Source organism: Ovis canadensis, chromosome 2, assembly GCF_042477335.2.
Source record: "Ovis canadensis isolate MfBH-ARS-UI-01 breed Bighorn chromosome 2, ARS-UI_OviCan_v2, whole genome shotgun sequence".
Classification (NCBI taxonomy): Eukaryota; Metazoa; Chordata; class Mammalia; order Artiodactyla; family Bovidae; genus Ovis; species Ovis canadensis.
In genome coordinates, this window is record NC_091246.1 from 90,859,814 (window position 1) to 90,881,968 (window position 22,155).

The following is a 22,155-nucleotide window of genomic DNA, read 5'->3' on the forward strand; positions in this document are numbered from 1 at the left end:
TGCATGTGTTCCTTGAGACAATAATAGGCCAGTCATGCAAAATGATCTTCTATTACTCTCATTATTTATTATACACAAAGTTTCACTCAACACAATATGCTTTCTAAATATTTAGTCAAGCTTATTAAAGTTCTTTTACTGAGAGTAAGTTTTTCTTTTTAAAGGAATGGTCTTTCATGGAGTTATGTTTATCAGAGGCTTAACAGCACCTATATGGCGTGTGTGCGAGTGTGCTAAGTCACTTCAGCCATGTCCTACTTTTTGCGACCCTATGGACTGGGGCCTGCCAAGTTCCTCTTGTCCATGGAAATCTCTAGGCAAGAATACTGGAGTGGGTTGCCATGCCCTCCTCCAGGGGACCTTCCTGACCCAGGGATCGAACCCAGATCCCTTACATCTGCTGCATTAGCTGGTGGGTTCTTTACCACTAACACCACCTGGGAAGCCATAACACAGTCAGGCAAAAATTAAACAAGAAAAATTTAACTGAGTAAATTTAAAGGTCAAATTGGTTCCACCAAGCTATAGAAAAGGAAAGGTTTTTAAAGTAGAAACCAGGCAGAAAAAAGAAAATTATTAACAAAAAAAGTACTGTTTCAGGCAAAGTTGCCCTCCTAAGGGGGATGGAGGTGCCTATACGCAGATTACTTCACTACTGCTAACCAGGTAATTCTAGGTTGACTGGTTAAAGGTTACATTCCTGGGGTGTTGAAATTGCAATTAAGTTAAATATTAAGTCTTGGTTTACTGGCATGGAGTTTAGCATAAGTAATTCCATTTTGGGTCTGTTGTGTCCTTTTTACACTACTAAATTTAAAACCTCAAGTAGAACTGTATCTTTGCACAAATGCTTGAACAGATTAACCTTAAGATATGTACCAGCAATCTTAAATTGCTTTGTGTCTTAGCCAAGCAGTTCAATATCTAAGATTCTAGCCTATGAAAGTAATATAAACAGGAAAATATTAGCAAAGGAAGATTGTTATAAAATTACTGCAACTGAAGTGTATACCATATAGGTATATACCATAACACCATATAGGTCCAACAACAGTGGAATGGTTAAATAAATGTTGGGAAATCCACGTAATGCAATGCTATGCAAACATTATAAATAACATCATATGTGGAAAGAGTTTGGGGGCAGTTGGTTAGTCTATATTCCCTAGGGTGCCAATAACTAAAGAAAATCAATGTGACTAGTTTACGTCAGTAATGCTTCTTGAATTACAAGTCCCATATTCCTTTTTTAATAATTCCCTTTTAAATTAATCCATTTTTTGATTGTGCTGGCTTCTGTTGCTACATGCAGGCTTTCCCTAGGTGAGGTAAGTTGGGGCTCCTCTTTGTTGGTGCGTGGGGTTCTCACTGTGGCGGACTCTCCTGTTAGAGAGCATGGGCTCTCGGTGCACAGGCTTTACACATTGCAGCCCCTGGGTCCAGCAGTCACAGCACGTGAGCACAGTAGCTGTGGGGCACGGGTTTAGTTGCTCCATGGCATGTGGAATTTCCCCAATCAGGAGTTGAACCTGTGTCCCCTGCATTGGCAGACAAGCAGATTCTCACTCACTGTACCACCAGGAAGTCTCCAGTTCCATATTCTAAATTCTTCAGAATAAACCCCCAATCAACCATTCCAATCTTATCTCTCACTGTTGCTCCAAATGTGGTATATTTGTGCACGCTCAGTTGCTTCAGTCGTGTCTGACTCTTTGTGACTCTGTGGGTTGTAGCCTGCCAGGCTCCTCTGTCCATGGGATTGTCTGGACTTGTGTGTGTGTGTTTAGTAATATTTTCTTTCCCTAAAACATCACTTGTTGCCTCCTTCATTCCCAGGACCTGTCTGTCCAAGGACTAGGACTACTTCTCCTTTGGGGCCTAGACTGCTCCCAGGGAGCTATAATTTCTTCTCTGGATCCTCACAGAACTTTGCACCTTTTAAGACACTTTTCTTGGTCTGTCTTATAAATGGTTATTCATTTAATTGTCTCACAACCTTCTAACATTAAGACCTCTTATGAATGTGTAATAAACACTCCTATTTTTACTGTCTATACAACTATGTGCTACTGCTGCTAAGTCACTTCAGTCATGTCCGACTCTGTGTGGCCCCACAGACAGCAGCCCACCAGGCTCCCCTGTCCCTGGGATTCTCCAGGCCAGAACACTGGAGTGGGTTGCCATTTCCTTCTCCAATGCATGAAAGTGAAAAGTGGAAGTGAAGTCACTCAGTCATGTCTGACTCTTAGCAACCCCATGGACTACAGCCTAACAGGCTCCTCTGCCCATGACATTTTCCAGGAGAGTACTAAAGTGGGGTGCCATTGCCTTCTCTGCTATACAACTATAGTAGGAGCTTAATAAACCCACGTTGTCTTGGACTGACAATGTGCTCTACCACAAAGAAATACAAGATGTTACATCTCATATTTGACCTTTTTTTTTTTTTTTTTGCAGGTCATTGAGTGAGATCACAAGCGCTGGAAAGAGAATATAAACATGCGTGGCCTCATTATCCACCAGCTCAATTATATGTTGGTGTCATTTAGTCAGTCTCATCTTAATAAATTAAGTCAACATGCTCCACGGAGGAATCTTTTCCTGTTCAAAAGTTCAACTACATCAATCAAAAGGTTTCAAACATTTTGGGTGCTGTGGAATTTGAACTTTCAGATCCAGGTCCATGAGAGTCAAATTACAGAAATCTCTTATCTGAGCTAACAAGGTAAACAGGCTTTAAGCTGATGTCAAGGAGTGGGAGCTGGGAAGAAAAGAAAACTTCACACTGAACTGGACAGAGTAGAAACCATTCAAAGGTAGTTACGTCATGTTAAACTTTGTGCCCATGACTTTAAACTTAACATCCAAGTCATGTATAGTTTGCACTGAATATTGTTCTGTAAAGCATGTTCTCTTTGAAAAGTTTTTAAACTCTTCACGGGATCAAGAATTATCTAGTAATTCCACTAGTGCTGCTGCTGCTAAGTCATTTCAGTCATGTCCGACTCTATGCGACCCCATAGACGGCAGCCCACCAGGCTCCCCCGTCCCTGGGATTCTCCAGGCAAGAACACTGGAGTGGGTTGCCGTTTCCTTCTCCAATTCCATTACAGTTATTAGTTGTTTGACATCTGTACCTTGTGTTTCTCTGCTTGCTGGTGTCATCAGGATGACAAATGTTTGAATACTTAATTCATGTTTTCACATTCAGGGCAACTAGTAACTTTATAAAGTTATAAAGAAATCTGTCACGTATTATCAGCTGAATTATGGAATTTGGATTTTGAAGTCACAAAGACCTGGAATGGAATATTCTCTCTACCAACTGCTGGTTGTGTGACTTTGTGCAAATTACTTAATCTCTATCTGCCTCAGCTTTCTCATCTCTAATTTATAAAACAGTTTTGAGGATTAGCAGATAAAATATTATAAGTAAAAATATAGTATGGTGCCTAAGGGTTCCCCTGGCGGCTTAGTGGTAAAAAATCCATCTGCCGATGCACGATTCATGGGTTTGATCCCTGGGTTGGGAAAAGCCCCTGGAGAAGGAAATGGCAACCCACTCCAGTATTCTTGCCTGGGAAATTCCATGGACAGAGGAGACTGGCAGGCTACAGTTCACAGGGTCGCAAAAGAGTCAGACACAGCTTAGCGATCAAACAGTAGCAACAGCATGGTGCCTAAATTATGATAAATAACTAATACATATTTGTTGACTTCCACCTCAGTTCAGTTCAGTTCAGTCGCTCAGTCATGTTTGACTCTTTGCGACCCCATGAATCGCAGCACGCCAGGACTCCCTGTCCATCACCAACTCCCGGAGTTCACTCAGATTCCCGTCCATCGAGTCAGTGATGCCATCCAGCCATCTCATCCTCTGTCGTCCCCTTCTCCTCCTGCCCCCAATCCCTCCCAGCATCAGAGTCTTTTCCAATGCGTCAACTCTTCACATGAGGTGGCCAAAGTACTGGACTTCCACTTAACAAATACTAAATCAGCCACATTCTTCCTAGGGATTCAAAGTTATGGTAAAATATTTTTATAGACAGAACAGAAGAATTAAAAGTGAAACATTTTTATCTTCTTGTGGCTCTTTTGAGCTGAGTTGCTCTGGGCTTCTGAAAGGGTCTGATCTCACTATATCTGAATATTTTTTATTGTGGCAATAACTCCACTAGTGTTTTTAAAAAATTTCTTCTTCTCCCACTTCTTCTCTTTCTCTTCATCTTCTTTCTCTCCCCTCTCCCCCTTCTTTCTCTATCTCTATGTCTTGGTCTTTCTCTTGCTCAACAAAGACCTATGGTAATTTACAACATATAAAAAGAATAATACCTGTTTTGATAACACTCCAGTTACTTCATCAAGACAATAAATTTTTGACCTGATCTCAAGATAAATCTATAAATCTTTAATTCAGAGCTTCAGGAAAACTGTAAGGACAGTTGAGAAAAATTGCTAATCTGCACTCAAGACTTTCACATTATTTTCATCCAATTGACTATAATAATGTAAACCTGTGTTGTTTAATTTCCAAATGCTAGAGGATTTGCCAGGTATCATTCTGTTATTGATTTCTAACTTGAATTTCTTGTGGTTAAAGAAATTTAAATTGATTGAGATGTATTTTATAGCTCAGAATATGTTCTATCTTGGCGATCGTCCCATGAGAACTCAAAAGAATTATATTCTGCTTTTGTTGGCCGAACTGTTCTGTAAACGGTAATTAGGTCAACTTGGTTGACAATGTTGTTGACATTTTCTATGCTCGCTCTATTGTTTGTTCTATCAGCTATTAAGTGACACCTTGAAATCTCAATCAAAAGGAGACTTGTCTACCTACTGTTATTATTTCTATCAGTTTTTGCTTCATATATCTTTAAACTCTTCTGTTAGGTACATCACATTTAGAATTATCATGTCCACTTGATGAATTGACTGTTATTTTAAAATGTCCCTCTTTTCCCTAGTAATATTCCTTATTCTTAAATCAACTTTGTATATTATATACTTGTGCTTTTTTTAAATTAGTGTTTTCATAGTATATCTTGTTGTATCCTTTTACTTTTAACCTATACACTTTTTTTTTTCACATTTAAAATGAGTTTTGGACTCTGTGGGAGAGGGAGAGGGTGGGATGATTTGAGAGAATGGCATTGAAACATGTATAATATCATATAAGAAACAAATCGCCAGTCTACGTTCAATGCAGGATATACGATGCTTGGGGCTGGTGCACTGGGATGACCCAGAGGGACGGTATGGAGAGGGAGGAGGAAGGAGGGTTCAGGATTGGGAAGACATGTATACCCGTGATGGATTCATGTTGATGTATGGGAAAACCAAAACAATATTGAAAGGTAAAAAATAAATAAATAAAAAAATGAGTTTCTTATATATGGTATATAGTTGGATCTTACTTTTTATCCAGTCTAACAATCTTAGTTTTTTATTGTAGTGTCTGGGCCATTTTCATTTAATGTGATTATCAATGTGTCTGGGTTTACATCTACCATTTTGCTATTTATTTTCTAATTGCCTATATGTTCTTTTTCCTTTAGATTAATTTTTAAAAAGTGATTCCACTTTATCTCTACCATTGGTTTATTAGCCATTTTATTTTTACAATAGCTTCTCTACGGTTTATAGTCTATATACCATTTAAAGTATACTGTAAGGTGTTCTTGCCTGGAGAATCCCAGGGATGGGAGAGCCTGGTGGGCTGCCGTCTATGGGGTCACACAGAGTCAGACATGACTGAAGTGACTTAGCAGCAGCAGTAAGGATGTTACAATGTATGTCTATCTCCTCCCTTACATCCTTTGTACTATTGTTGTCAGACATTTTCATATGTTTTAAACCTCAAATGCATTGATATTGGTCCTTTAAATTAGTCAATTACATAGTAGAGAGATTCTGGAAATCTGTTTTCTATATTTACTCACATATTCACTATCTAACCAACCATACCTACCATTATCACATATTTACCTACATAGATACCATTCCTAGTGGTCTTCATTCCTTTTTAAAAAAAATTGTATTGAACTATAGCTGATTTAGAATGCTGTGTTAACTTCTGCTGTATAGCAAAATGATTAAGTTGTACACATGCATACAATCTTTTTTATTTTTTTCCAATATGGTTTATCACAGGATACTGAAATATAGTTCCCTGTGCTACGCATGATGACCTTGTTTTTTGTCCTTCATTCCTTCTTATAGATCTAAAATCTATGTGGTATTATTTTCTTTCTTCTTGAATAACTTCCTTTAATATTTCTTGTATTTCAGTTTGACTAGCAATAAATTCTCTTGGCTTTTGTTTGTCTGAAACATTTTTTTCATTTTTCAAACACTTTTTACTAGGTATAGAATTTTAAGATGACAGGTTTTTTTCCTTTCAGAACTGTATTAAAGGTATTGTCCCACTGTCTTTTAGTTTGTATAATTTCTGAAGAGAAGATTGCTATCATTCTTAATTTTATTCCCCTGTACATAATGTTACTCCTTGTTCTCTGACAGCTTTTAAGATTTTCTCTCTGTAATTATTTTCAGCAATTTTATTATGATGTGCCTTGAGGTAATTTTCTTCTTGTGTCTTCTACTTGGGAGTTTCTTGAATCTGTGCTTCCATAATTTTCATCAAAATCAGAAAAGTTTTAGACCTTACTTTTCCCAATATTTTTCATCTTTTTTTTAGGACTCTGTTGTAGATATGTCAGACGGGCCAATGATGTTTTATTCATTTATTTTTAGTCTTTTTCTCTTTTATTTTTGATAGTTCAATGGCTATAACTTTAAGTTCATCTATATTTTCTTCTTCTCTGAATTTCAAATTCTGACAATCAACTCAATGAGATCACTGACATGTTTGGGTTTTCTCCTCCTCCTCGTGCTGCAGCCTAGAAATTTTCTACACAGTAAGCAGGAGCAGTAACAGGGCTAACTATATTTATTTCCTTTTTCTCAAGGATCATTATTCTATGTTTCCTGTTACTCAGTATCTGAAAGCTATTGTATCATATGTTTTATTTTGTTTTTCAGTTTAAAGTGGGAGGGTGCATTGAGTCATCTATCATGCCTGGAAGTTGAAGTTCTGTCAACATTAACGATCCAAATTAGAAGCTAGCAGACTACAACCCATGGGTCAAATCCAGTTTGCTACTCGTTTTCATAAATAAAGTTTTATTAGAGCACAACTGTGCCCATTCAGTTATGTATCGCATATAACACTTTCATGCTCTAACTGGAGACTTGAGTAGTTGTGACAAAAATAGGCTTTGTCAGTGACTTCTTAGTTTTTCATCTGAATGTATGTTTCTGTTTATTCACTTTTTCCATAAATTAAAGATCTAATGTGACATTTCTCCAAAGAAAACATATAGATGGCCAATAAACACAGGAAAAGATGCTCAACATCACTAATTATTAGAGAAATATAAATAAAAATACAATAAGGTATCACCTCACATCAGTCAGAATGGCCAGCATCAAAAAACCTGCCAACAATACATGCTGGAGAAAGTGTGGAGAAAAGGGAACCCTCATGCACTGTTGCTGGAATGTAAATTGATACAGTCACTATGGAAAACAGCATGGACATACCTTAAACTAAAAATAGAACTACCATATAACCCATAAATTCCACAACTGGCCATATACCCAGAGAAAACCATAATTCAAAAAGATATATGCACCCCAGTGTTCACTGCAGCGTTATTTACAATAGCCAGGACAGGGAAGCAACCTACATGTCCATCCACAGCGGAATGGACAAAGAAGATGTGGTACATACATACAATGGAATATTACTCAGCCATAAAAAGGGATGAAATTGGTTCATTCGCAGAGATGTGGATGGACACAGAGAATGTCATACAGAGTGAAGTCAGAGAAAATCAAATATAGTATAGTAATGCATATCTGTGGAATCTAGAAAAATAATATAGATGATATTATTTGCAAAGCAGAAATAGAGACACAGACACAGAGAACAAATGTATGGATACCAAGGGGAAAAGTGAGGGGGCAGAACTGGGAGACTGGATTGACACATGTATGTTACTGATACTGTGTATAAAACAGATCATTAATTAGCACATGTTGTAAAGCATGGGGAGCTCTACTTAATGCACTGTGGTGACCCGAATGGGAAGGAGGTCCAAAAGGGAGAGGATATATGTGTATGTATAGCTGATTCATTTTCCTGTATAGTAGAAACTCACACAACACTGTAAAGCTTCTATCCTCCAATGCAAATGAGCCTAAAAAATAAGAAAAAATTTATGCTGTATTAGAATCCTGACTACCTCTCTGAGTTAAAAATACACCAAAACAGTTCATTAGTAACGAAGGTATTTAAACCAAAGCATGGCAGTATAAGATCAATTACTTATAGCCTAGTATCAACTTGCACTGTTTTCAAGAGAAATAAAGTTTGCAGCATCTAGTAGTCTAATAACTATGGTCAAAAACACATTATTGCTTTGACCAACTGAATTGTTCCCATAATGCATAAGCTTACTAATCACTCTAACTTATATTGAGATACTTACTGGTTAGTGTTAAATACTTCCCTGTTTTTCCTTGATTACTACAATGGACATTTATTGCTTTCTGCCTATTCACTGCCATCACCTTTCTGGGGACTATGGGTAAACACATCCTGACTTCTCTGCCTACAGTTTGTTCTTGCGCTTTTGACCAGATTCAACATGACACATGTAGTCCTGATCCAGACTACTCATTGGCTCACTTTGCTCTTGTTTCAGTGATGATTTCAGGAAAGGTCATTTGTCCCAGTGATTTCTCAGCAGTCCCCAAACTTTTCGGAACCAGGGACTGATTTCCTGGAAGATAATTTTTCCATAGATCAGGTGTAGAGGGGATAGTTTAAGGGTGATTCAAGTGCATTACATTTATTGTGCTCTTTTTTTTTAATTTTTGGGAATAGTTTATTGTGAAGCAATAAGAAAGGAAATTTTAACATATGTAATATCAGAATATGAACACATATGAAGAGAATCCTGTGATAAAGCAAAAACAATTATTTCCCCACCTTCATTTTCACATGTAGTTATGGGATTCACAACCTACTCAGTCATTATTATGCTTAATACTGTGAGGATCAAATAGCTTTTTCAGAGATTTTGTACTATTTGAATGTAATAGTTAATGGATTCTTAAGTGGTTTTAGTAGGACCATTCTCACCACAAGAATGGAAAATTGTACGCTTTATTTCTAATCTAATGCCACTGCTCCTCTGCAGCAGGTATTGGTCCTTGGCCTGCAGGCTGGGGACCCGAGCTCTACCCCTATTTTCTGAGCATAAACTTGCAAATTAAGTTAACCATATTACTTTATCTATCATAGAATGTAAGAGTTGGAAATGACCTTAAATAGCATGTAATCTCTGCTTCCCTTTCTCTTCCTGAAAAAAACTAGTTCTGAAGCCAAAAAATGGGTAGAAAAAAGGAAGCATTGCGCTGGAAGGGGGCAGGGACCGCTGGTGGTCCAGATCGCATGGTGGGGTGGCAGAGTTCAAAGAGGGTGGGGCATGTCTTCAAATGGAGAGATTACCTGGCATGAGATGTTGGAGCCTGAGAAGACTGAATATCTGCAGGGAGTGGGCAGGGCAGCTGCTATGAAAAGCCATAGGCTGAGTCGGGTGAGAAAAGCAAAGTTTCCAAAGGAAAAAGTTTCACAGTACTGTACTACAAAATTTTATTCTTTATTTGTAAAAGTTGTATAGATTTAAGTGGTTTTAATACACATGTACATCATGAAATGATTACGACACTCAAGCTAATGAACGTTACCTCACATAATTACGTAAATACTTACTAGTTTTAAAAAGTGAAAGAATAACTTTGCAGTGGAAAAGCCCAGCAGCCACAACCTCACTCACAGGATCAAAGTGAACCCCAAATGGGACAAACTGAAATCATAGATGACCAGAAAAGATGCAACTCAAACAATGCAACATTCCCTTTGTGCTCTTACTGCCAAGTGTAAATAACTTTAATCATGAAGCACCATTACTTAAACCAAACTGAGGAACACTGCACAAAACAAAACAAGTCAAAAAGCCCAAAGAACTGCTACAGAATGAAAGAAACTAAAGGGACTTCTAGTTTTCAATTCTGCATGTAAGGAGCAAAGAAGTAGTGATTATGTCTCAATAGTAAGTAAAAAGCTGAACACGCCAATAAATCAATAACTCTTTTAGAAGCCATACAAGGGAAGACACAGGGCAAATTGCTATCCCTCAAATTATGGAGAAAGACAGGAGAATACAGGGAATAAGAGTTCACCAGAGCAGAGACTCACAGGAGGAAACCACTGTGGGAACCAGTACAGGGTAGGAAAACCTGAACTGTTATTGATGAGTTGTTGAATGCTCAGTGAGATGAAAGGATATCGCAACTGAATACGCAGCATGATTCTGAACAGTCTTTATTTGCAATTAACAATATTATTGTTCAGTTCAGTTGCTCAGTCGTTTCCGACTCTTTGAGACCCCTTGAATTGCAGCACACCATGCCTCCCTGTCCATCACCAACTCCCAGAGTTCACTCAGACTCACGTCCATCGAGTCAGTGATGCCATCCAGCCATCTCATCCTCTGTCGTCCCCTTCTCCTCCTGACCCCAATCCCTCCCAGCATCACAGTCTTTTCCAATGAGTCAACTCTTCACATGAGGTGGCCAAAGTACTGGAGTTTCAGCTTTAGCATCATTCCTTCCAAAGAAATCCCAGGGCTGATCTCCTTCAGAATGGACTGGTTGGGTCTCCTTGCACTCCAAGGGACTCTCAAGAGTCTTCTCCAACACCACAGTTCAAAAGCATCAATTCTTCAGCACTCAGCTTTCTTCACAGTCCAACTCTCACATCCATACACGACCACTGGAAAAACCATAGCCTTGACTAGATGGACCTAAGTCAGCAAAGTAATGTCTCTGCTTTTGAATATGCTATCTAGGTTGATCATAACTTTTCTTCCAAGAAGTAAGCATCTTTTAATGTACAACTGGACAAATCTAAATATGAAGGCTGAGTATTACATGGTACTAATGTAACAATGCTGATTTCTCAGTTTTGATGATGGTATTGTGGTTATATTGGAGAAACATTCTTGTTTGTAGGAAATACACGTTTAAGTATTTGAGAGTATTAGAGCATCAGACTGGCAACTTCAGTTCAGTTGCTCAGTTGTATTCAAATCTTTGTGATCCCATGGGCTATACAGCCCATGGAATTCTCCAGGCAAGAATAATGGAATGGGTAGCCATTCCCTTCTCCAGAGGACTTTCCCAACCCAGGTCTCCTGCATTGCAGGTGGATTCTTTACCAGCTGAGCTACAAGGAAAGCCCAAGAATGCTGGAGAGGGTAGCCTATTCCTTCTCCAGCATATCTTCCCAACCCAGGAATCAAACTGGGGTCTCCTGCACTGCAGGCAGATTCTTTACCAACTGAGCTATCAGGGAAGCCCCAGCTTAAATAACCCATTTTTGAAATGTGGTAACTGAGGCATCATAGGGGAGAGTACCCTTCTTTTTACACATTATTATCACCTTTACTGTTCTTTCTTCACCTCTTCATAGTTTAATTTAGGCCAAGAATGGCAAAAATGCAGGGTAAAAAAGGGCTATACTCACCACTATAAATATATCAATATAGCATGATGTTTTAGCCCATGAACTCTAATATGTGGCATATTAGATTTAATCCCAACTTTATCTAATTTGTCTGTTGGTCTTGGACAAACTATTAGCATTTCTGTGTCTGTTACATTAATGTAAAGACAACTGTCATAATGGCATCCCATGGAGCTTTTGTAAGATCTAATTGATATAATCCAATTAATGTGTTTGTCTCAATGTATGGCACATGGTCTGTGCTAAATTAATAATATTAATATGGTATTTGTATTAGACATGATTAATAGATTATAGCACTATTTTCCACTGATCCCTAGGTAATTGCTTTCAATATAGCTCTCCAAGCAGACCCCTATTAATCGATCACAGCTGCAAATAAGATGCTGTCTATCTTCCATGGATGGTTTTTCAGTAAATGTCGATTAATCCAAAGAAGGACCAAGTGGTTGCATGTTCTAGAAGCACTTACAGAACATGTACTGTTCCTCACAATACTAATTTATTCAATTTATTTTTATTGATTGCTTGCCTTCCTATCACTGCTTTAGACCTATTATTCAGTGAGGCAGAGATAAAGATCATCAGAATGTGGTTTAATTGGATTAGGATGGCTGAGGAGGGAGAAACAATAATCAAATTATATAGTACAATAGAAAATAATTAAGAGTTTAGATCAGAATAAGATCAGTTGGGAGCATCTTTTGTTCCCATCTACTGACCTCCTGTTTATAGAACCTCAGTACATAGAGTGAGGAGAGCAAGCAGCCTAAGATCAACCCCTGAAGAGAACCAGTGTTTAAGAAATGAGTACAAGAGGACACCACGAGGGAACTAAAGAGTGACTACTACACTGGTAGAAGGAAGGCCACTTTTCAGGAAAGAAGGACAGTCTAACAGTGTCCAGTGCTGCTGACTGGATAAGCAAAATAAAGTACTGGAAAGAATATGTTGGAGTTAATGCCTTGGAAGTCATCAGTGACTTTAATAAACGGAATTTTTCAATAGGGTATTCTGGGTGGGAGCCAGATTTCAATGCTTTTAAGAAGTGGAAAAACAATGTAAGCAATGCCAACAAACAAGCAGGAGTAGGATGTTAAATCTTGAAAAGTTTTGTTAATTTCTAACTTTTGACTTGCTTTTAAAGTGAGAAAGACTAGTGGTTGGCTAGAAGTCAGTAGAGAGAGAGGAAATGGAACTCAAGGCAGGCTTGGTCTTTAGCAGGAAGGAAAGAGGAAAGCATAGGCATTGACACAGGTGTGCAGGTGTGGAAGGGGAAGTTCAGGGTTTTATTCTGATGGTTTATATTTGGTTTCTTGGTGAAGTGGGAGGTTAGATCACTTGAAGGGCCATCTTTGGGATCAATATTTGCCTTGGCACATGCTATTTCTTCTGCCTTCAAAAGTTCCTCTTATTTGCCAACCCCTCTTCTCTGGGCTTATATGCCTCCCAGAGGGCTCTAGCAATAAAGAATCTGGCTGTCAAGGCAGGAGACACAACAGACACGAATTTGATCCCTGGGTTGGGAAGATGCCCTGAAGGAAATGGCAATCCACTCTAGTATACTTGCCTGGAGAATCCAATGACAGAGAAGACTGGCGGGCTATAGTCCACGTGGTTGAAAAGAGTCAGATACGACTGAGCATGCACACACCATATACATGCTCTTATGGCCCCATTCATTGTTCTCATCATGGTCTGTAAGATTTGTGATTATTTTATTAATTTCTTTCTCTCCTAAGAAGGCACTAGCCAAGTCTTTGTTTTGCTTACATTGAAAAAGTCTGGCACATTATATTTCTAGCTCTGAATATAGTAGGGATTCAATTAAAAATTGGATGTGTAAGTGTTTTTAATTCAAAAAAAGGAGAGCTATTCTAGGTTTAAGAGAAGGAACAAGATTTAGGGTTGTGATAGCAAAGAATGTGAGGAAGAGATGGCTGATCAGGTACGAGAGTAATACTGACCTGGTGTGGCGGTCATTTATGTGTTAACTTCACTGGGCAACAGAATTTAGATACTTGGCAAACATTATCCTTGACGTTTCTGTGAGAGAATTTCTGGATGAGACTTACACGTTAATCAATGGACTCTGAGTGAGACTGACTGTCCTTCATATTGTGGATGGCCCGCATCTAATCAGCCAGAGGTCTAAATAAAACAAAAAATCAATCTCCTCCAAGCAAGAAAGAATTCCACAGTGACTTGAGTCAGCAACTTGCCTTGTACAGGCCACTGTACAGATTTCGGATCTGCCAGCCTCCAAATGTGTATGTCACTGTGTACATACACACATCCCATTAGTTGACTATTACACTAGGTAGACTGCTGAACCTAAGTTAATAATGGCATCAATTTTACCTTGCTTTGAGCAGAAGCAGAGAATGTCCACAGTCCACCCAGGATTGGGGTTTTGCCAGGTGATATTCCACTGAATGATAATGAAATAATTTCAAGATATTAGTAAGAGAGTAGTGGAAGTGTTGGACCCTGGAACTGTTAATAGGTGAGTACGGACTATATACCTAAGTGATCAACTTCAGGAGTGGGACAGTTCTCCTAAAACCCTCTGATCCTATTTTACAACTGACTTCTGATTTTCTCTAGTTTGAATACTTGGTTAGATAACATTGTTACTTGTGTGTCCATACATAAGGCAATATCCAAATAATAGCCACTGCTTACTGAATATACACTGTCTAGGAAACACTTCTGAAAACGCTTTACGTAGTCAAGTCTTTAATCTTCTTCCTTTCTCTCCCTTTCAAACCTCAGCAGGATTTTTTGGTAAAATAATATGAAGAGAATCTCAGTATTATAACACATCAAAGTTATGAAAAGTGGTCCAGATAACAAGAGAGAAATTTGTCCTGTGTATGTTCTGACAAATTAAATGACCTAAGCTTTTATAAGATAAACAGTAAAAGGTACCCAAAGCTCTTCAAAGAGAAAAGCTTTAAAAAGGCAAGTATGAGGCATAATCTTGAGGACATTTCATCTTGTGGCCAGAAGTGAACCAGGAAATTAGGCAGGAAAGGGAAGAGAGGTTTAACCCGAGGGAAAATGAAGGAGGGCAATGAATGGGATGGGACCCTGGACAGCTGTCCAAGATGGTCTCTACGGACTGAAAAGTATCTCAAAGGGAAAAGTAAAGAAATGGCTTGTATTTTCTCTGACTGCCAAGTGGGTTCACTGCTGATTAATGGTAAGACAATTTCCTTTCCAGTAGTAGGCAACACAACCACAATTTTTCAAAATCATTTACTTAACTAACAACTATACCTCTTACTTTGAGGGAGACATTGTTCTAGGCAAACTACCAATATTAATCCATTTAATCCACACTATTCAATGAAGTATTATTATCCCCACTGTACAAACAAGGATGTTCAAAGATATATTAAATACAAATGCTGTACATCACTAAGAAAATGCATTAATATTATTTCTAAATTTTGTTTAGGATTTGGGGATTAACATATACACACTACACAAAACAGGTAAATAACACGGACATACTGTATAGCACAGGGAACTCTATCTATACTCAGTATCTTATAATAATATATAATGGGAAAAAATTTAAAAAGTATATATAATTTTAAAAGAAAAATTCTAATTTTTATAATATGCTTCAGAGGGAGGTCTTATTATCTCCACTTAAAAATGAAAAGGAAAAAATACTTTTGATTTAAATAATTAAATTACATTTCCAATCCCATGAACTTGTATTTCCTGTTATGAAGAAATAACAGGGTCAAGAATTACCCTCCCATCAGAAACAACTAGAAAATTAGACAAAACACAGGCAACAACAATTTTTGGTCATTGGATAACAGGTAGTGGAAGACTGTGATCCTTGAGATGAGAAACAAATGACGCTTTTTGCTTGGAGGCAATTTCTAGACTAGACTGCAGGGAGGAGAAACCTCTCTGGACAATCTGAATTGAAGAAAGAGATATCAGAGTTTGTAGCGCTCAACAGAGCTAGAATTAGCAGGGCACAGTAGCCACCAGGGTGGAACTGTCTAAAATTTGAGAGGTATATTCTTGAGCCTTCGGGGGTTACTAATGGGTGTATATGTTAGGTAAAACCTTATAAAGCACAACAAGTACAATCTTCAGAAGAAAATAATTACCATGAACTTTCAAGCTAAAGAGCATATTCAGGATTGGAAAGCATTCAAGTTTCTACCAGCCACATAGAATACATCAGGCATTCTATTAGAGTCCCCTTAAAGAGCCACTTTTATATGTGGAACTAAATTAGTCCTAAAGTAAAGACTACTCTAGACCTGTCAAGAGAGCTTAAGAATAAGACTAGAAAAAGCCAAACTCATCTGCAATCAATATGACTGCCTGACAGAGCAAAAGCCAAGACGCTTACATAAGAAATACATAAAAATCCAGCATACTAAAATATAAAATCACCATGTCTGGCATTCAATTAAAAATACTGCACATATAAGGAAATAGTCTGACCCATACCTAGGAGAATAATGAGTTAATGAGTCAGACAGAGAAATAGTGGAGTCAGGCCCCACCCTGAAATAGTACTGCTTCTGAAATCCAGCAAACTAGAGGTACAGTCCGTGGTGAGTTAGTTAACCTTAGTAAGTCTCCACTTTTGTTAAACTGGCATGCTAATAATAACATGGAAGTTGTAAGAGTTAAAATAAGGTAACATACATAAATTGCCTAGTATTAGCAATTTAATATTTACTTATTTCTTGCCCTTCTGAAGTCCTCTTCCCCCTTCAGTTCATATTTACCTAATATTATGAATTCTTCCTCAGATCGAAACTGAACTAAGATTCCGTATCACTGGCCTCTGATGTCAAATATCTCAGTTTAGGCTTATCAATTCTTCCTTTCCTGAAGCAACATTTGAAGGATTAAAAGAGACAAACACCAGAGAAGTCAATGTAACCTCACAGAGCTTTATCACATTTGGGGTTCATTAATCTCAGAGTCTCAAGAAGACCTTGGTCGGCTTCACTCCTTGGTAGAGCAAAGAGAAAAATAAACCAGGAGACTATAAAATACTAAAGAGTTGGAACATTTGCCCTTTGACTTCTTAACCCAGCCTACATTTTTTCAAGGCTCTAAGCAACTATCAAGAGACAGAGTTGTCTGAAATCAATACTACTACCTTATATAGCCACCCAAAAGCAGATAATGAAGACTGGTGCCTACCTGGCCCAGAGATCAATGAGTTTGCCGAGTAATGTAGTCTGACCACCTAGCCATACATTTCTTTTGGTATAGGACTGGAAGGATGATGAGTGCAGAGGTTATGACCTAAAGTGGTTCCAGGAAATTCTTAGATTGGTGAGAGTATTATCAAAAGACCAATGAGTTGGTAGGGTATCTAAGCGGTCTATAAACTGCCATGCCAGGAACACAAATTCACCTGAAATTTAGGTAAAAATACTCTTTGTAGGCTAAGATAAGAAGTGTTGTCGCAAGTAAACAATGTGCTCCTCTAAATAAATAAACTAAAAACTAAGACAAGATATTGCAACTTAAAAATCTCACTAAAGGTGTAGTAGATTTGCAAAGTTCTTTATGAAGGCTGAAAATTTATGCCTAGAACATGGAGGCAGAAACACTGAACAGATTTACTTAAATTCAATTTCAATTTTCTAGGCTTAAGTTCTTAATAACATTGGGTCAATTTATCTTCGTAATCAACTTCCTGAGGGCATCTCAGTTTCATCCATCTATCACTGTCAAACTGCATTGCATTGCAGGTGGATTGTTTACCAGCCAAGCCACCAGGGAAGCAACCTGGTAAGTCAGGAAAGCGAATCTGTGTGGCCTTGGGTCACATGTGAATGCAAGCTGAGGAAGGTCATTCTAAAGATGTAAAACAGGGAGACTGCTTCCCCAGAGTGGCCCCTCTGGAATTCAAGACGAGATGCCTTAGAAATGGTAACACAGAGCCAACAACAGGTAGCAACTGGGGCGTGGGTGGAGCAAACTGGAACAATGACAGGGTCTTTGACAAGCATCTTGTGTGGCGACAGTTCTCCCCTTTGGGGTAGAAATAAAGGTTTTATAAAAAGTCTTCAGACTCAGAAACAAATGTCCTCTTTGTCACTGTGACTGGGTAGCAAATACAGCCAGGTCATAAAATGAAACCACTGATTAGCCTTGGGAATATAAATGGAGACTCTTCCTGCTCATCTCACCCATCCTGAAAGTCAGAACAAGACTAAGATCACCCTGAAATGAACTGACTCCCCTGCTGGCGGTGTACTGATACTTTCAAAATGGTTCAGTTACACCAGTTTCTGACGTCCTTAGGGGTTTTTATTGGTATGCATCAGTATGCATAATATATTTTTTCACTTTTTAAAATTAAATTTTATTGGACTATAGTTGCTTTGCAATGTTGTGTTAGTTTCTGTTGTACAGCAAAGTGAATCAGCTATATGTTTATATGTATATTGCCTCTTTTTTAGATTTCCTTCTCAGGACTCATAATACTATGTACAAGGCAGAAAACAGCATTTTAAAAGAAAGCATCTTATATCATAGAAGGGGGAAAATGGACACTATGAAATACTGCTAGTCAGCTGTTACAGGGATAGAGAGTTGAATATAACATATTGTACTACTACAACTTTGAGGTTATTTGGAGGAATTTCAGAAACCAAGGAAACACATTATTTTATATTCATCACATGGACTTTTAAAAAACATATAATTTTGTATCATAGCTCATGGCCACATTTTTTGTATTTTCACATTACCATCCCACACAGTTTACGAAAAATATTGCTTTTTTTATCCCCAAAGAAGGGTATGAGGCTAAAAACTATAGTACTTAATTTTAGATTTTAGTAAAATTGAACTTTTCCATCTCTAATTCATGTCTACTTAGCCATAATTAGAAAATCACACACTGATGTGAAAAGAAAAATTGCAGATATGTATGGTGGGGGAGAAGTAAGGCAGGAGACCAAGGGCATGAAGATGGGCAATAGGTACAAAGCATTTTGTAATTCACTAAGTATAGGCACAACCACTCTTCTAAATAAGAAAAGCAATCAATTTTCTGAAAGCCTAAACATTTTATATTAGACTTATTAATTTTAAAATTATTAATAATTAAGGACTTCCCTGATGGCTCAGATGGTAAAGAATCCGCCTGCAACGTGAGAGACCTGGGCTCGATCCCTGGGTTGGGAAGATCCCCTGGAGAAGAGAATGACTACCCACTCCAACATTCTGACCTGGAGAAATTCCATGGAGAGAGGAGCCTGGCAGGCTGCAGTCCATGGGGTTGCAAAGAGTTGGACACGAGTGAGTGGCTTCCACTTTTATTTTCAAGCTAAAGAAGACCACTGGTTCTTGGACTCAATGGAACAAAGATTTTGCAAGTTAAAGCTAGGAGAGCTACTGCTAAAATGAAATAATGGCAAGCATTTCTCAATGCATATACAATAAGTTAATGAACAGAGTTTTCTAAATTGTAAGCATCTTCATCATAAATTGGTCTTAAACCAGTAGTGTGGGCAGCCATTTATCTTGATATCTCAAGGTGGTTTCTGATTTGTCCATAATGTATAATTAAGGTTGTCATAGCAATAATTCATTAAGTTCTTATAATAACACCATGACTCCTCTACATGTTCTCTCCCTTAAAGACATTAGAAAACAATAGCCTAAGACCATTGAGCTTAAATAAATAAAGAGAAAGGTACCCAGGCATCTTTCTGTGCTTCAAACAAAATGAGGACTCTGGCTGTTGTCTGTGGAAAAGAAGAGGCTGGCCCATTAGGCAAAGTTGATATCCTTGGCCATCTTTTCAAAGGATGAAGTATCAGTAAGTACTACACAGTTAATTTTGAGACTTTTCTGGAAGGCAGTGCTGTCATTAATCACTCTTGATGTTCCTCCTAAAAGGAACTTGTTTTTAAAGTACTTGTTACTTCTTCAAAATCTAGACAGTGAGGGTTTGATATGACCTACTTACTGAAAATTGTCACTTTAACAAATATTTATTGACTGCCTGTCAATAACAGCAGTGATATTTAGATACTCTTCACTTGATTCCTAAGAGACTGGTTTTGATTTTTACATCAGTGTTTTTCTAAATCATCACTCCTCTTGGCCTTCCTGTGAGAAAAATTAAGTTGTTAGCTTTCAGATTCTCTTGTAATTTTGCCATCTTTTAAGAGCAACTGGAGAATTAAACCCCCAAACCAACATACATCAACAAGGAATTACAAATATTAGCTAAAGGCAAGAGAAATGCCATAGAAGATTTTGCGTATCAGCACACTACTTGATTACACTCAGTCCATTAATGCTTAAAAAAATTAAAGGAATGCTAAACTCTTTCTGGCTATAGCCATAAAAGGATGTTTTCAGCACATGAAGAAAAGTGGAAGATGAGATTAAATTAGAAACAGGCTATTTTTCTATGGGGCATACCATTTGCTGATATGTATGTAATACTCTGTATTACATAACTTCAGAATTAAATCAAGGTTGAAAGGTTTTGGAAATTCACAAGATATTAGACTTGACTTCTTTAATCTAGAAAAGCCTTTTCTTCCTGTGATTTCTTTAACTCAATCACTGAACAGTATTTTTGAGTTTAGCATTAAAAGATCTGATCTAAAGCAGAACATGAAGAGTTCCAGTCTCACACGTACTTCAGAGTTTATTCAAAATTCTTGACAGCAATGATGAAGGATGGTAAGAGAGAGGACAAACACCAGAAAATGGGAATTGATGTGGGTTATATCACAAAAAGATGAGGAAAAGGAAAGACAAGGAATCTTTAAGGGTTAAGACTTTTTGGAGTATCTGCATACTTAAATCTTGCAAGTGTGTGAAGAAGTCCCATAAATGGGTGGTTTGATGAACAAAGTTCATTATGACATAGAGGAGAAATAGCGGAAGGGAAAGCCAAGGGATATGTTAACCAATAAAATTATTTTAGTGTTTCTGTCAGTGTGATTAGGATATATTAGAGTAGGAAAATAATTCTCAACTTTTAAGCATATGTAGATACATTAATAATATTCAGTCCTGGCATCTGGTGAGTATAAGCAGACATTCCTCACACCCTTTATGAAGAGACCCTCTGCCCACAATGTCTATGTCCTAGGTAGCCACGTGTGTTTATTTAGAGATGATTGGATCAGAGGTGGTATGTGACACAAGAACTGCCTCCACTAGAACTCTATGTTGTGGTCAGGTACAAGGAGAGCTGAACCCATCAGCTTCTCACTCTTGGGAATTAGAACTGGGATACTGAAGACCCTGTTACAATTAACAGTGGGAGGGGAAGCTAAAAGGTTGTGATGCAGACAGTGTAGGAGCAGGTGGTGGCACTCACATAGCAGCCCCTTCTAAACCAAAGCTATGAGAAAGAGAAACATGAGTAATTAGAAAAGTGTTGGAGCAGACTCTTGAAGAGTCCCTTGGACTGCAGGCAGATCCAACCAGTCCATCCTAAAGGAAATCAGTCCTGATTATTCATTGGAAGGACTGATGCTGAAGATGAAACTCCAATACTTTGGCCACTTAATGCAAAGAACTGACTCAATGGAAAAGACCCTGATGCTGGGAAAGACTGAAGGCAGGAGGAGAAGGGGAGGACAGAGGATGAGATGGTCGGATGGCATTACTGACTCAATGGACATGAGTCTGGGTAAGCTCCGGGAGTTGGTGATGGACAGGGAGGCCTGGTGTGCTACAGTCCATGGGGTCACAAAGAGTCAGACATGACTGAGTGACTGAACTGACTAAACTGCGAAAAGTGTACTGAAGAAGAAAATGGGAGTAGACTTTCAGAGGGAACAGGAAGCCATGAGCAATACACACAGGATACGACAGGTGAAGAAAAGGGCATTCCCTTATAGCTGCTTTGACTCTTTGACATTGTCTAGTTGCAGTCATGAACCCTTACACTGGACCCCTTCTCCCTGAGGTAACCTGAGACTCTGACCCTTGAAATCGGTAGAGCTTAACCACATCAGTAGCTTATATAATAAAGCACTCCCCAAACGCCTGGGCAAGGAAATGAGCTCTCACTGAGCAGACGGCCTGCAGCAACTGTAGTGTTTCCATATGTGTGTTTTATAACTTAATAAAACGTGATCCCTTCGAAGTACTTTGTACATTACACAACAATTGATAACTATCATGGCAAATTCATCAAACGTATTATATGTGTAAGGTTTTAAACTAGGTAATGTGAAGACATACATGAAGTAACACAGGCATTCTCCCTTCACAAAGCACTCTTAGGAGTCTCTGACTAAACATATAACACCTCTACCTTGGAATGTAATTCTTTGATCATTTTCTATCTAAATCAGGTTCCCTTGTCATGTTTCCATACGCAAAAAAGTACTACCCTATCAGTTTCCCTGGTAGCTCAGCTGGTAAAGAATCTGCCAACAATGCAGGAGACTCTGGTTCGATTCCTGGGTTGGGCACTCCAGTATTCTTGCGCTTCCCTGGTGGCTCAG

At 38.2% G+C, this 22,155-nt stretch overlaps 1 protein-coding gene across 1 annotated transcript in view; it reads right to left on the bottom strand.

Moving 5' to 3' along the window:
- The window catches only part of LOC138432392 (uncharacterized), an 88,239-nt gene that overhangs the window by 27,526 nt on the left and 38,558 nt on the right, over window positions 1-22,155 (bottom strand). The gene's annotated exons all lie outside the window — the stretch shown is intronic.